Genomic DNA, 12,262 nt, shown 5'->3' with positions numbered 1-12,262 from the left:
TAACCCAGTTTTTAAACACTTTAATTGACAAGATTATATATTCAACACAGGTAGATTTAGTTGTTCTTCCTCCATCTTGATCATCTGAGAAATACTGTCAGATTAGTCCATCTGAATGGTCTGAATTGCCATTATATGCAAAGATTTACTTTGGTGTCTTAAAAATCTTACACTAATCCTAGTTTATTTCATGTAATCCAGGGGTCAGCAACCCGCAGCTCTGGAGCCGCATGTGGCTCTTTCATCCCTCTGTTGTGGCTCCCTGTCACGGGTCAGCACCACAATTTTGAGAGGACCTTCTAGTTGGGAGGGTGGGGGGGAAGCACAGCACACCAGGAGGATACTCTATGGCAAGGGGCGGGTTTTCCAGTCGGCTCCACAATTGATAAGGCTTTTGGTTAGGACAGGTAGAGGAAAAAGGACGCCGAGCTAAGAGGAGACTCTATGGTGGGGAAACCAGAATTCCGGTCAGCTCCAGAATTGAATGGGGGGCTTCCGCTTAGGACTTTTGTGGCTCCCGGTGTTTTCTTTTTTGTGGGAAACAGGTCCAAATGGCTCTTTGAGTGTTTAAAGTTGCCAACCCCTGATGTAATCCTAAAGGAGGGAGAGAATTTGGAACAGCGTAGTCTAGCAGCAAAGACCGTTTTCAAAGATTTTATAGACAGAAATCCTTACAAATATCTGATCTGAGATTTTCTCAGAATATCATAATTATACCATAGACCACAGGTGTCAAACTCAAAGCCCATGGGTCAGATCCACCATCAGGGTGCTTAAATCTGGCCTGTGGGGCCGGCTTGGAAACAGCAAAGGACCGACCCCCTCTGGCAGCCAAAACGGGGTCCTGGTGCGGGGCATGTTTGGCCTGGACGGCCTCCTGTAGCACTCTGCCAATCAAAAAGGGGCATGCCCATGCCCCATTTTTGACCTGGACAGCCTCCTGCAGCACTTTGCCAGCCAAAACAGGGATGTGGGGGCATGTGTCCCCCTCGCCCCTTTTTCGCCATCAGGTTGCTGCAGGAGGAGTCCATCCCATCTCCTCACCCCACCCCGGCCCGCAGTGGAGAACTACAATGCTGATCCAGTCCTTGAAGAAATCCAGTTTGACACCCCTGCCAAAGATTAATAAGCAGGGTACTTGTGACCTGTTTCAGAATTCCACATTTTCATATTTAAGTATTTTAAGTGATTGTTGCAAAGTAGCTTATGATAAAGTGGGCCCAATAGGGATTCCAGTCCCTTGGCTTGGTTCCCTTAGTCAAAGTTGGCAATAGTTCTCCAAAAGCTGCATTTGTCCAAATTTACTGACTTGCACGAGGTCAGGCTTTTCACTGATTCAGCCTCTAACTTCCATTTATATAATCCTACATCCTTTCCATTTTTAACAAGCATTGCTTGAAAGGTGAGGAACAGGTCACCAATCCCAAAGCTTTGGCAGTGGGCCTCTTTTTCCCTCAGTAGCACAATTACAACAGCTAAGAAAGAGGTTCTATTTTGAAGTTTCTACCTTCTGTCTAGGGAGAGGAGAGATGAATTAGGAAAAGGCTGCTAAATAATATTGAGAATAGCTACTGTTTCATCATCATTATTTTGCCATGAATCAGTAATCCTCCAGCCCCTCCCCCCTCCCCACATACTTTTCAGAAAAGGAGGTCATGTTGACATTTTTTATTTCGGGTTTCACCTCCTTTCAGAGATACAGATCAAAGGCATTTAAAACAGCAGATCCTGAAGAACAAGTCTGATATTCCCTAAAGGCAGTAAAATCAAGCTCCCTTAACAAATATAACCAAGGCAAGCTACAGAACAGAATAGTATAAAATAGGAAGAGTTGGTAACAGAATGCAATAACCTAGGATTTCTAAATAGGGTTTTCTTTTTTTCTTTTGTTACTTTCTATACCCTCTCCGTTAACAAACGTCCTTCTCTTCAAACTGGGTTCTCAAAAGCTTTGTCAGAACTGTTCCCACTCTGTCCTTTTCAACTCCGGCTATGTGGGTTTTAAACAATAGCCCACTTGCTGCTCTTTGGCACACACACACACACACACACACACACACACACACACACACAATAAATAAATAAATAAATAAATAAATAAATAAATAAATAAATAAATAAATAAATAAATAAATACATACATACATACATACATACATACATACATACATACATACATACATACTTCCATTTTTTGTGAGAAGGTCGGTGAAAAAAAGCTGTTCATCCCAATAGAAGAAAAAGCTTAAAAAGCAAAATCCGAAAGAAAAAGGGAGGCGTTGAGATGTTTGAGAGAAGATCCAGAAGAAATTATTTCAATCCAGTTCTACTTTTAAAAAATAAGTAAATAGGAAAGCCACTGCGGCAGTCCTGGCAATTTACCTGGGACCGACTTTAGTTAAGCTTTATGTGGTTTATTTTAAGCCTGCTTTTCCCGAGAGTGGGATGGTTACTTGAATGTGTGGAATGTAATTGGGACACTAAACTTCCCCTGAATTGAAATAAAATATACAAATCTCCTTGGCATTAATCCCCCCACAAATACTACAACATCCCTTTACTGCTCCCCCCCCCCAAAAGTGTTGAATCTGTTGCAATTTCTGTCTCCCAGGCAATTAATCTTGTTCCTTATAAAAGGCCTCCTATACTGAACAACCACATGACTCCAGCAACAATCTCCCCCACCCCTTAATTCAAAAGGATCTTTGCAGTCATTGGAAGGAGGAGGAGGAGGAGGAGGAGGAGGGAAATCAGCAGCCCCAGTTGCTAAAAAACTGAGGAAAAATGGTACAGGTAGTCCTCGACTTACAACCACAATTTTTTTTTTATTTGATTTATATGCCGCCCTTCTCCGGAGACTCAGGGCAGTTTACAATGTGCCCAACAATTTGTTACAATTGAGCCCAACATTTCTATTGCTAAGTGAGACAGCTGTTAAGTGAGTTTTTTGCCCCATTTTACAACTCTTCTTGCCACAGTTAAATGAATCACTGCAGCTGTCAAATTAGTAAAGCAGTTGTTAAGTAAATCCAGCTTCCCCACTAAAAACTATACTTGTCAGAAGGGGATTTCAGGAGCCTGGGACACTGCAACCATCATAATAAACATGGGTCAGTTGCCAAGTATCTGAATTTTGATCATGTGTGAGCATGGGGATGCCACTATGTTAGTAAGTGTGAAAGGGGGTCAGAAGTCATTTTTTCATGCCGCTGTAACTTTGAACGGTCATTAAACGAACTGTTGTAAATCGAGGACTATCTGTAATAAGGTTAAAAGTATACCACTGAAAAGAACCGATCCTTTCTCAATCCTTTTGGAGGGGGGGGGTAATTTCTATTGCAACCGGTGCCTGACTTCCGAGTAAAATATGTGCCCGGGATGAGGGGGGCAATCCAAATTTAATCTAATTTTAAGAGTAAGACGGTCCCGCCGAGCTTCCTAACAGCCGCCTGAATTTAGGCTGCGAAGGACGAGGAAAAGCGGTGGGGGAGCCAAACTTTCACGGCGCAATATTGCATAATTCAAGATGCGCAGTTTTCCCTCCTTCTCCGCCTCCTCGGCGAGATCATCACACACACACACGCACGCAAAGACACACAAACACACACACCTCCCTCTCCTCACCACCACCACCCAGGTCCATTTCCAAGAGGAACCTGAAGCGATCCCAGACGGAGGGGACTGCTAGTAAGGAGAAGTAGTCTAAAGCAGAAGGCATTCCTTCCTTGGGATTTTACCTTCGTTCAACCCGGTAAGGGATAAGCGGCGGCTTCTTTCTGGCTCCTTCCTTCCACAGCGCAAGGATGTTGGACGGAAACCTGGGGTGGTAGTTTGCAACCACAAGTAAATCAACTCCAAAGAGGGATTTCCAAGGAGAGAGAGAGAGCGGGTGGGAAAAGCCCAACCAAATCAAAACTCCAGTCAAACAAAAACGGGGGAGTTTGTTGCAATGGGGTTAAGTTGGTCTCTTAATACGCGCAGCACCTCGGTCGCCGGGAGGATAGCGACCAAAAAAGAAAAAGAGACGGGATTCCTGCAGCGAAACGCCGCCGCGACATCAACAAACGCCCTTGCACTCCGGCGGGACTCGCGCGGTTGAGTACCGTCCTGTACCGAAAGGAGTCGACAAGGTTTCCCCTGGCGGACGCGGCTGAGTACTGCACTCTCCCCTTGGCAAGGGGGGGGAAAAAAAGCCGACCGAAGGGAGCGTCGCTAAAGTTTCCCTCTTCAATTTCAGCGAAGGAAAGAGATTACTGCTTAAGAAGCAGAACGGCGGGAAATGTTTGCAAAAGCAAAAGGTGAAGTCTTATGCGATGGCCCAGAAGTACTAAGTGTTAGAGGAAAGCTGAAAAGAACAAGAGTGTTTTTGTAATCTTTGATTTATTGTGTATGTGTGTGTGTGTGTGCTTTCAAGTTGGTTCTTGGAGACTGCTTTTGCACAAATCCCTACAATTTTCTTGCCAAGATTTTGGAAGAGGTTTGCCATTGGCTTTTTACCTAGGGCTGAGAGAAGATAACCGGCCCAAGGTCACCCAGCTGGCTTTGCCTAAAACAAGATTAGAACTCAATGTCTCCGGTTTTCTAGTTTGATGCTTTAAACGGGACACTAAACCATCTCTCAGTCTCTGAATCTTGAACTACTTGATTTCAATTCTGATCAGTCTTCTCTGCTTGGGGATCATGGAAGTTGCAGTGTGAAGGACATCAGGGGAGACATAAGAACCAGTGGTGAAATTCACATGTTTTTACTACTGGTTCTGTGGGCGTGGCTTGGTGGGTGTGGTGTGGCTTGGTGGGCGTGGCTTGGTGGGCATGGCAGGGGAAGGATACTGCAAAATCTCCATTCCCATCCCTCTCTGAGGCCAACCAGAGGTGGTATTTGCCGGTTCGCTGAACTACTCAAAATTTCCACTACTAGTTCTCCAGAACCTGTCAGAACCTGCTGGATTTCACCCCTGATAAGAACATGAAGAGAGTCATGTTGAAATCACATGAATTCTGCCACCATCTTGTAAATGCATGCCATGGGCCCACCTTTTGATCATGTAGCCATGTTGTGCCGTGATGATCATAAGTATGATGGCAAGTTGTAAATTACATTTTTCAGTGCCATTGTAACTTCAAGCTGTTGCTAAAGGAATGATTGAATGTCAAGGACTATCTGTAATTTACTTCTTTTAAAAACAGCCAAATTGTTAACCAAATGGAAGGCAATTCCTTCACCTAACCATTTAACTAGAGGAAGTAAATGATTCTTAAGAGATTTGTTATTACCTAGGATCTAAAGTTTCACATCCTATTAAACAGACTTAGCAATAGAGAATGTTGACAAAGGGTAAAATGTTTTATAATGAGGATTTAAAAAAAAGAAAAGAAGAAGCCAGATGATTATTGGGTGGGAAAAAGTATATTCCCATTATAGGGACGGCTTCTTTAGCTTTTTGTTCCATCATTTCTTCAAGCAATTCAGAGCAAATGTGTACATTTCCCAAGAGTTTTGTCATTACAACAGTGGTTGGTTGCCCCCGGTTCGCACTGGTTCTATAGAACCGGTAGTAAAACCGGCAGGAGGCTCCGCCCACCGACCCCAACATCATCAGAACGCTTCTGCGCATGCACAGAAGAGCGCGCGCACGGCCCCGTTGCAAACCGGTAGTAAAGATAAGAAGAACCCACCCCTGCATTACAAGAAAGACTGGGTTCATGCATCATGATAAGCCAAAAAGTTCCTGTAAGCCAAAAATTTGATTTTGGGATAGGAGTTAACCTATGTCAATTTAGCTGCTGTGGCTTATTCAGCAAACCACAGCTAAGGGCAATGTGTGGCTCCAGACAAAATTAAGACTGCAAACCCTTCTTCCTTTCTCTTCTTTCCTTTTTGCTTTAACAGGACTATGGATATAAACCATAAGGCAGTGGAGAACATTTCTTGATTTTGTGTGTGTATTGGTTTTCTCTAGCCTTTTGTGGTAAGATTTCTTAACATTGTATGTTCTTAGTTTGGAGCAAGCTCTTCTGCAAATACTGAAATATCTTGTTAAATGAACTTGCAAGATATTTGCTTTCACCACATATTTTTCCTCCCTGTGGAGGGAAAGACATGATTGTGTAAAGGGGCTCCACCAAAACTATTAAGGTCATATTCTACAATTACATCATTGTATCATTAGATTTACACCCTTGTTCTAGAGATGTACAGGAAAGAGAAAGGCAGTTGTTCAGGCACGAGAGAAAATTATTTTTCATATTCTCAGCAATTCTCAGACAGCTCCTTTTGTTAACCATTGTGAAATTGTAAAACGTTTTATTTTAAAATTGTTCATATTCATCTAAACAAAACACACAAAATTTATGGAGTCTTGTATTTTACGAACAGTGGCCTAAATCTGATACGGACCTAGAACCGCCTTTGCTTATGAGACTGGATGAAAAAGTGTGGTATAATATTCAGGTTTCAAGAGAGATAGATTCAAGTCCATATTGATTGTAAATCTCTACATTACAGATTTCTTGACTCGCCAAGAAGTAGAAAGTCATGCAGTTCAACTTTCACATGGTCCAGTTATATAATTTGATTCTAATCTCTTGTAACAAATAGCCAGAGAAGGAAATGAAATAAGTAGAGAAATTTCCATAATTTGCTTCCATGCCATAAAAAAAAAAACTTTCACTAAAAAGTTTCTAAATGTCTAGTTGTGATCAAAATGAGTATCAGGGTACCATTAAAGGAACAGTAGTACTGGCTATAGACAAGAAAAACTGAGTTAGGAAATCTCAAGTACCTGCTCATGATTAACTTCTGGATAAAGGCAAAGTGCCTGTGATGGATTTTGGCTCCCATTATCTGTACCCTTGGAGGTATCTATGGGGGAAGATGTCAAACATTCAAGTCAGTGACTGAGTCTGGGTGATTGAAATCTTCCCATTTTTTAAGTGCAGCCATAAACTTGGCTTTTTTGACCTCTCCCTGCAAACATACCTGTGGGCCTCTTTGCCAGAATAATTTGGGTTGTTAGTTGGACTCCAGCATCAATCTGAGAGTTACAAATCTTCTGCCCTGAATAAGTTTGAAAGTTGAAGCATTTTAAAGGAAGGGGAAAGGTAGAAAAATATGCCTTTGGAGACAAGTCTATTATTCTGAGCTGATACTTATTCCTGCCTAGTTGTTTGTAATTGTTCTTCCCTAATTTAAACACTTTAGCAGCGGAGATTATCCTAAAATGCAGTCCACATTGTTCAAGTTGATTGAAATTATTTATGCCCAAAATGTACTGAAGGAAAATTCAAAGTTAGATGTCTGAATAAAGGGACTTATTGTATCCTAAATCAAAGAAGGACTGAGCTCGTTATCAGAGAAGTGTGCCCAAAATGAATATAAAAAATGTGTTGTATGGCTAGGGCAAACATAACATTTCCAAAGATGTTTTTAAAAACAAGATAACCAATTTTAGAAAAATGAATGAGAAACCTTCCTTTATTTTAGTTATCAAATATACAAGCAACAGGCAAGGGAAATAAAAGGACTAAACTGAAAAGGTAGTATTTGCCATCTTTAGAATGTATTTGTAAAAGAAAAATAGTTACCTATGGAAATTGAAACTCACTGGTAAATTTATTGATCTATGTTCTTGCCTTTACCTTTTCTCATTATTCTGCTATCAAAATTTATTTATTCTTCTTGTTTTGATCATGTGATAGCTTTCAAGCACGGGGCCATGTTTTATAAAGGTGATGTTTTAAAAATAACTATGGCCATTTTGAGTGATTTCTTTGTTTGGCATTCCTTTTTATTGTACTTAAGATATTTGACCAAGATTTTATCATTTTTTGTGTTACTTTCCCAGCCCATCCTTCTTGATGGTCGGGTTCATTATAACATGGTTAATTCTAATAATATGCTATGCTGAAACAAATACACCACATGCTATAATGTGATAGACTCATTCACACAACATTTGTAAGACAATGGCTCAGTAACTACATCCTGTTGAATTATAAACTACTCAATCCATTTCAGTCTATGCTAATTGTGACAGAATCTGTTCCAGTGTATCAAAGTTCAACTTCCATAATCTTCCAATCATTGGTCATGCTGTTTTAAGGAATTATGGGAATTAAAAATCTGAAGAGCACGAGATTGGAAAACAGTGCCTAAATCAACACATGCTTTGTGAATGGTCTTTATGTTCTTGAAACAGCTTATTAACTACAATGGAATCTTTAATAGTTTTTAGTATGGCTTTCAACATAGAGATAATTTCTAAATCACAGAAAACAATTGCTCTTTATTCTAACTGAACAGCCCCCATCCCCCACACATATTTTAAGAAGTATTCAGAAAAATTAGAACCAATATAGATCTAGGAACAGAAGCAATTACAAGACTAAAAATCAAGTCCTATCAAGACAAATTGAAGGTACTCCGAATGTTTAGCTTTGAGAAGAGAGGATTTTTGGAGGATATGATAGCATTCTTTAAATTCGTTAAAGAATAAGATGTGTTATCCACTGTTCCAGAACACAGAGCACAAAAATGGATTTAAGTTGTAGGAATATAGATTTTCAATCACTATGAGAAAATTATTTCTAATATTAAGAGAATGGAATCAATTATCTTAAGAAGTGGTGAGTTCCATCCTAATGGAAAACAACAACAATGGCTTCAAGCAAAGTCTAGGCAGCCATCTGTCAGTGGCTCGTTAATTTGGATGTTTGTGCTGAATAGGGGGTTACAACTATGCTTCTGTGATTTGGTAATCTCCAGTTATTCTGGAGACATGTTAACCTGCTTGACTCTTAATTCCCTTTTAACTATTCTCTAGGGCACCAATGCTTTCTTCTGAGAAATGAAAAGAGACAGCTTAATTGTGAACCTTTGTCAGAAGCTGGAAAATTGGCAAGAATACATGCTGTGAAAAAAACCCAGCAAATTAGGTGAAGTCTGGCCCAACAGTTAAAAGCAACTACAGTACGTACTCAACATACTCAATTTGGAATAATCGTTGTATTTTTCTCCACATAAGTGCTCTAAAGCATGTGAAATAGTTTCTACCTACAAAATTAATGCTAAGCGTCTTACTTTAAATTACAATATTTTTCTAATGAATCCTTCCCATAAAGCAGAGAAGAAAACTACATAATAAAGTCTTAATGAAGAAATCCTTTAAAGCTAATCAAGAAGACTCTAACGTTGTATAAACATTTCAGTAGTTCTAGGACAGTTCTAAGGCGATTGTAGCTAGAACAAGGCTTTTAAGAGTGTAGTAAAGCAGAATAAAAGTTATGTAAGCCATCCTATAGACTTAGAATGCATTAGTGTATAACAGCACCTTCACAATCTTTGTTTATCTTAAATACTAAGCAGGGTTAATTTTCTGTCTCATATTTCAAAACAATTTAAACAAATATGGAAATTTTGGGAGAGATGAAATGTCCTGCACAGAGCAAAATGTCTTGGGGCTACTTCCAGTTGATGACAGTTTTTCAGACTTGTCTTATATTAGACAAAAGAAAAATATTCAAGTTACTATATAGCTTGGGTTAGTATTTGAAGAACTACCCAAGAATTCCAGGGTTGTAGTCGCCTTATAGAGGAGATGAGCGGCATAAAAATGTAATAAACACACACATAAACAAATATTGTAGAAATTGAAAAAGCTTGCTGAAAACATCTGGAAGAAAACAATGGCAAAAACTTTTGTAATACTGTCAAGATTATTGAAATGCAGTCACTAGGAGTTGAATTCAATTAGATTACCTTCAACTTCATCTTTCAGATTCAAAAGCTGAAATATTTTTATTTCATTTAATACAAGTTTGAAAAACTGTAAAATGTCATCAACTGGAAGTAGCTCCAAGACATTTTGCTCTGTGCAGGACAGATCATCTCTCCCAAAATTTCCATATTTGGTTGAATTGTTTTGAAACATGAGGCAAACATTTTTAAATACCTATTTCAACCGGCCAATGGCAGAATTATCATAAATTATATAGCTAATAATTGCTTTTTGAGATATCTACCATATATCAATTTTCTGATTTCAGTTTTCCATTGTTCTTCATTTTTATTGTAGGATCCCCTTGAATTCATCTTAAAATTAAAAAGCAAGGGTGTGAATTCAGGATTTCTTAACTGGTATGAGAAATTTAGCTTGCTGACTAACTGGAGTAGGAATAATGCTTATTTAAGAAGAAAAATGCTTAACCAGATCAGATCAAAGTATACTTTGTCCAGCAAAAGTTCCATGAATGCCCGCTAAAAAGTAATCAGTATTGCATTCTACTTTTTGTAAACATACCTGCTTAACAATTCTTAATCTCCTATTTTTCAGCAGCATTTGTAATTCAAAACTACCCATGAACAAGAAAAAGGGGAAACACAAGAGTTTAAGCTATACAGAAAAAAACATTATTTGCAAAAGTTAATTCCAGTGAATCACATGAAAAATCTGTAGTTTGGGTTTCCAAACTGTTTAAACTTGAATGCCTGACTGGAGAATTGTTGGCATGATATCCATACCTTTTTTTTCTTCAGTCAGAATCATTGACAAGATAAAATCCTGAATCCAGGTAGGACAATTCTTCATTTATGACTGCTATACAGGTAGTCCTCCTTGACTGACCACTGCCATTCAACATTACAATGGCACTGAACAAAGGGGATTTACAAAGGGTCCTCATAGGTGCAGCCATTCCAGTAATCATGTGATCTTGATTCGGACAGTTGGCAACTGACTCATAATTTTGAGTCACAGTGATCTTCAGTCACATAATCACCAATTGCAATCTTTGCTGTTGACTTCTGATCAGCAAAGTCAATGGGTAAGCTACCCTGTTTCCCCCAAAATAAGACATCCTGATAATAAGGCTTTTGAGCGCATGGCAATAAGGCCAAGCACTTATTTCAGGGTTCAAAACAATATATGACAGGGTCTTATTTTCAGGGAAACATGGTAGCAGATCACGAATGTGTGTATGTACTATGACAGCACAGAATTCACCTAACGAGCAACTGCAGAAGGCCGTGAATTCAAGTTCCTGCCTTAGCCATCAAATTGTGATTTCGGCCAATCAGTCACTCTCAGTCCAACTCACCTCACAGGGTTGTCAGGAAAATAGGAAGAGAGTATGTTGGATATGTTCGCTGCCTAGAGCTATTTGTAAAAATAATAAAGGTGAGATACAATCAAACAAATGAGACTGCCATAAATGCTGTTAAATTGGCACAATCGTGATAATCACACTTACAGCCATGGCATTTAGCAATGCAACTCTCCCAATTATCATTTTAAGCACAGTACCTGTATCTGCAATGAGAGCCAGTTTGGTGCAATGGTTAAGGAACTAGACTAGAAACTGGGAGACCAAGTTCTATTTCTGCCCTTAGTCATGAAGGCATCCAGGCAACCTTGGGGCCAGTAACTCTCAGCCCTCTGCTGCAGGCAATGGCAAACCATTTCTGAAAATCTTACTAAGAAAACTGCAGGGACCAATCCAGGCAGTCACCAAGGGTCAACATTAACCTGAAGGCTACTTCCCTCTAATAATCTGCAATGAATTCCACAATTGAGTCCCCTTGTGTTGTGTTCTGTCACCCAACAGATAGAACCTGGGATGTGCATATCTAATCTATGTAGTTTATGGGCATCAGTACAATGTGCTATCTTGAGTCCATCTTGACTTTGATCTGATTCTGCAAGGAACTGGCTTGTTAATATGGGTAGCAGTAGGGAATGAATTCATCAGTTAAGCTTTTTTTTTTTTTTTAATAATTTCAGACCTGAACAAGTTTTGGTTATCACTTTAAAACTTGGGATCTGGGTGCTTGAAAGCTGCCTATACAGTATCCATTGCAACTTCTCCAGTCTTTTGCAGAGGAGATAATAGAGAGGAACCGTTCTTCTTCACTGTGATCCACTGACTGATTTTTATTTATTTTTTTACCCCTGTGGAGGTGTTGCCATTGCAACTTTACACAGAGGGTGTTTTATTCTCTCAGGGATTTAAAATTCTGATTCTATTGGTTTTATGTGTAGTTAAATTTTGGGACCACTATTTCAGTTTATTTGTCTGGTTCTGAATGATTATAAGTGTTAGAAATAATATTATTTAAAATATGGTTTTTGTACAGCTGGTCCTTGACTTATGACCAATTGAGCCAGGACTTAACACTGGAAACTAGCAAAAAATGTCTCAAGTTGTAGTGACATGATTGTGGGACGCTGCAAACATCTGAAATGGTGAGATGTTGCCAAGCACTCAA

The sequence above is a fragment of the Pituophis catenifer genome, unplaced genomic scaffold (genome assembly GCF_029215685.1).
Source record: "Pituophis catenifer annectens isolate HBS135680 unplaced genomic scaffold, rPitCat1.0.hap2 SCAF_2, whole genome shotgun sequence".
In the NCBI taxonomy this organism is placed as follows: domain Eukaryota; kingdom Metazoa; phylum Chordata; class Lepidosauria; order Squamata; family Colubridae; genus Pituophis; species Pituophis catenifer.
The sequence above is the reverse complement of the archived record's forward strand: the minus strand, read 5'-3'. Positions refer to the sequence as shown.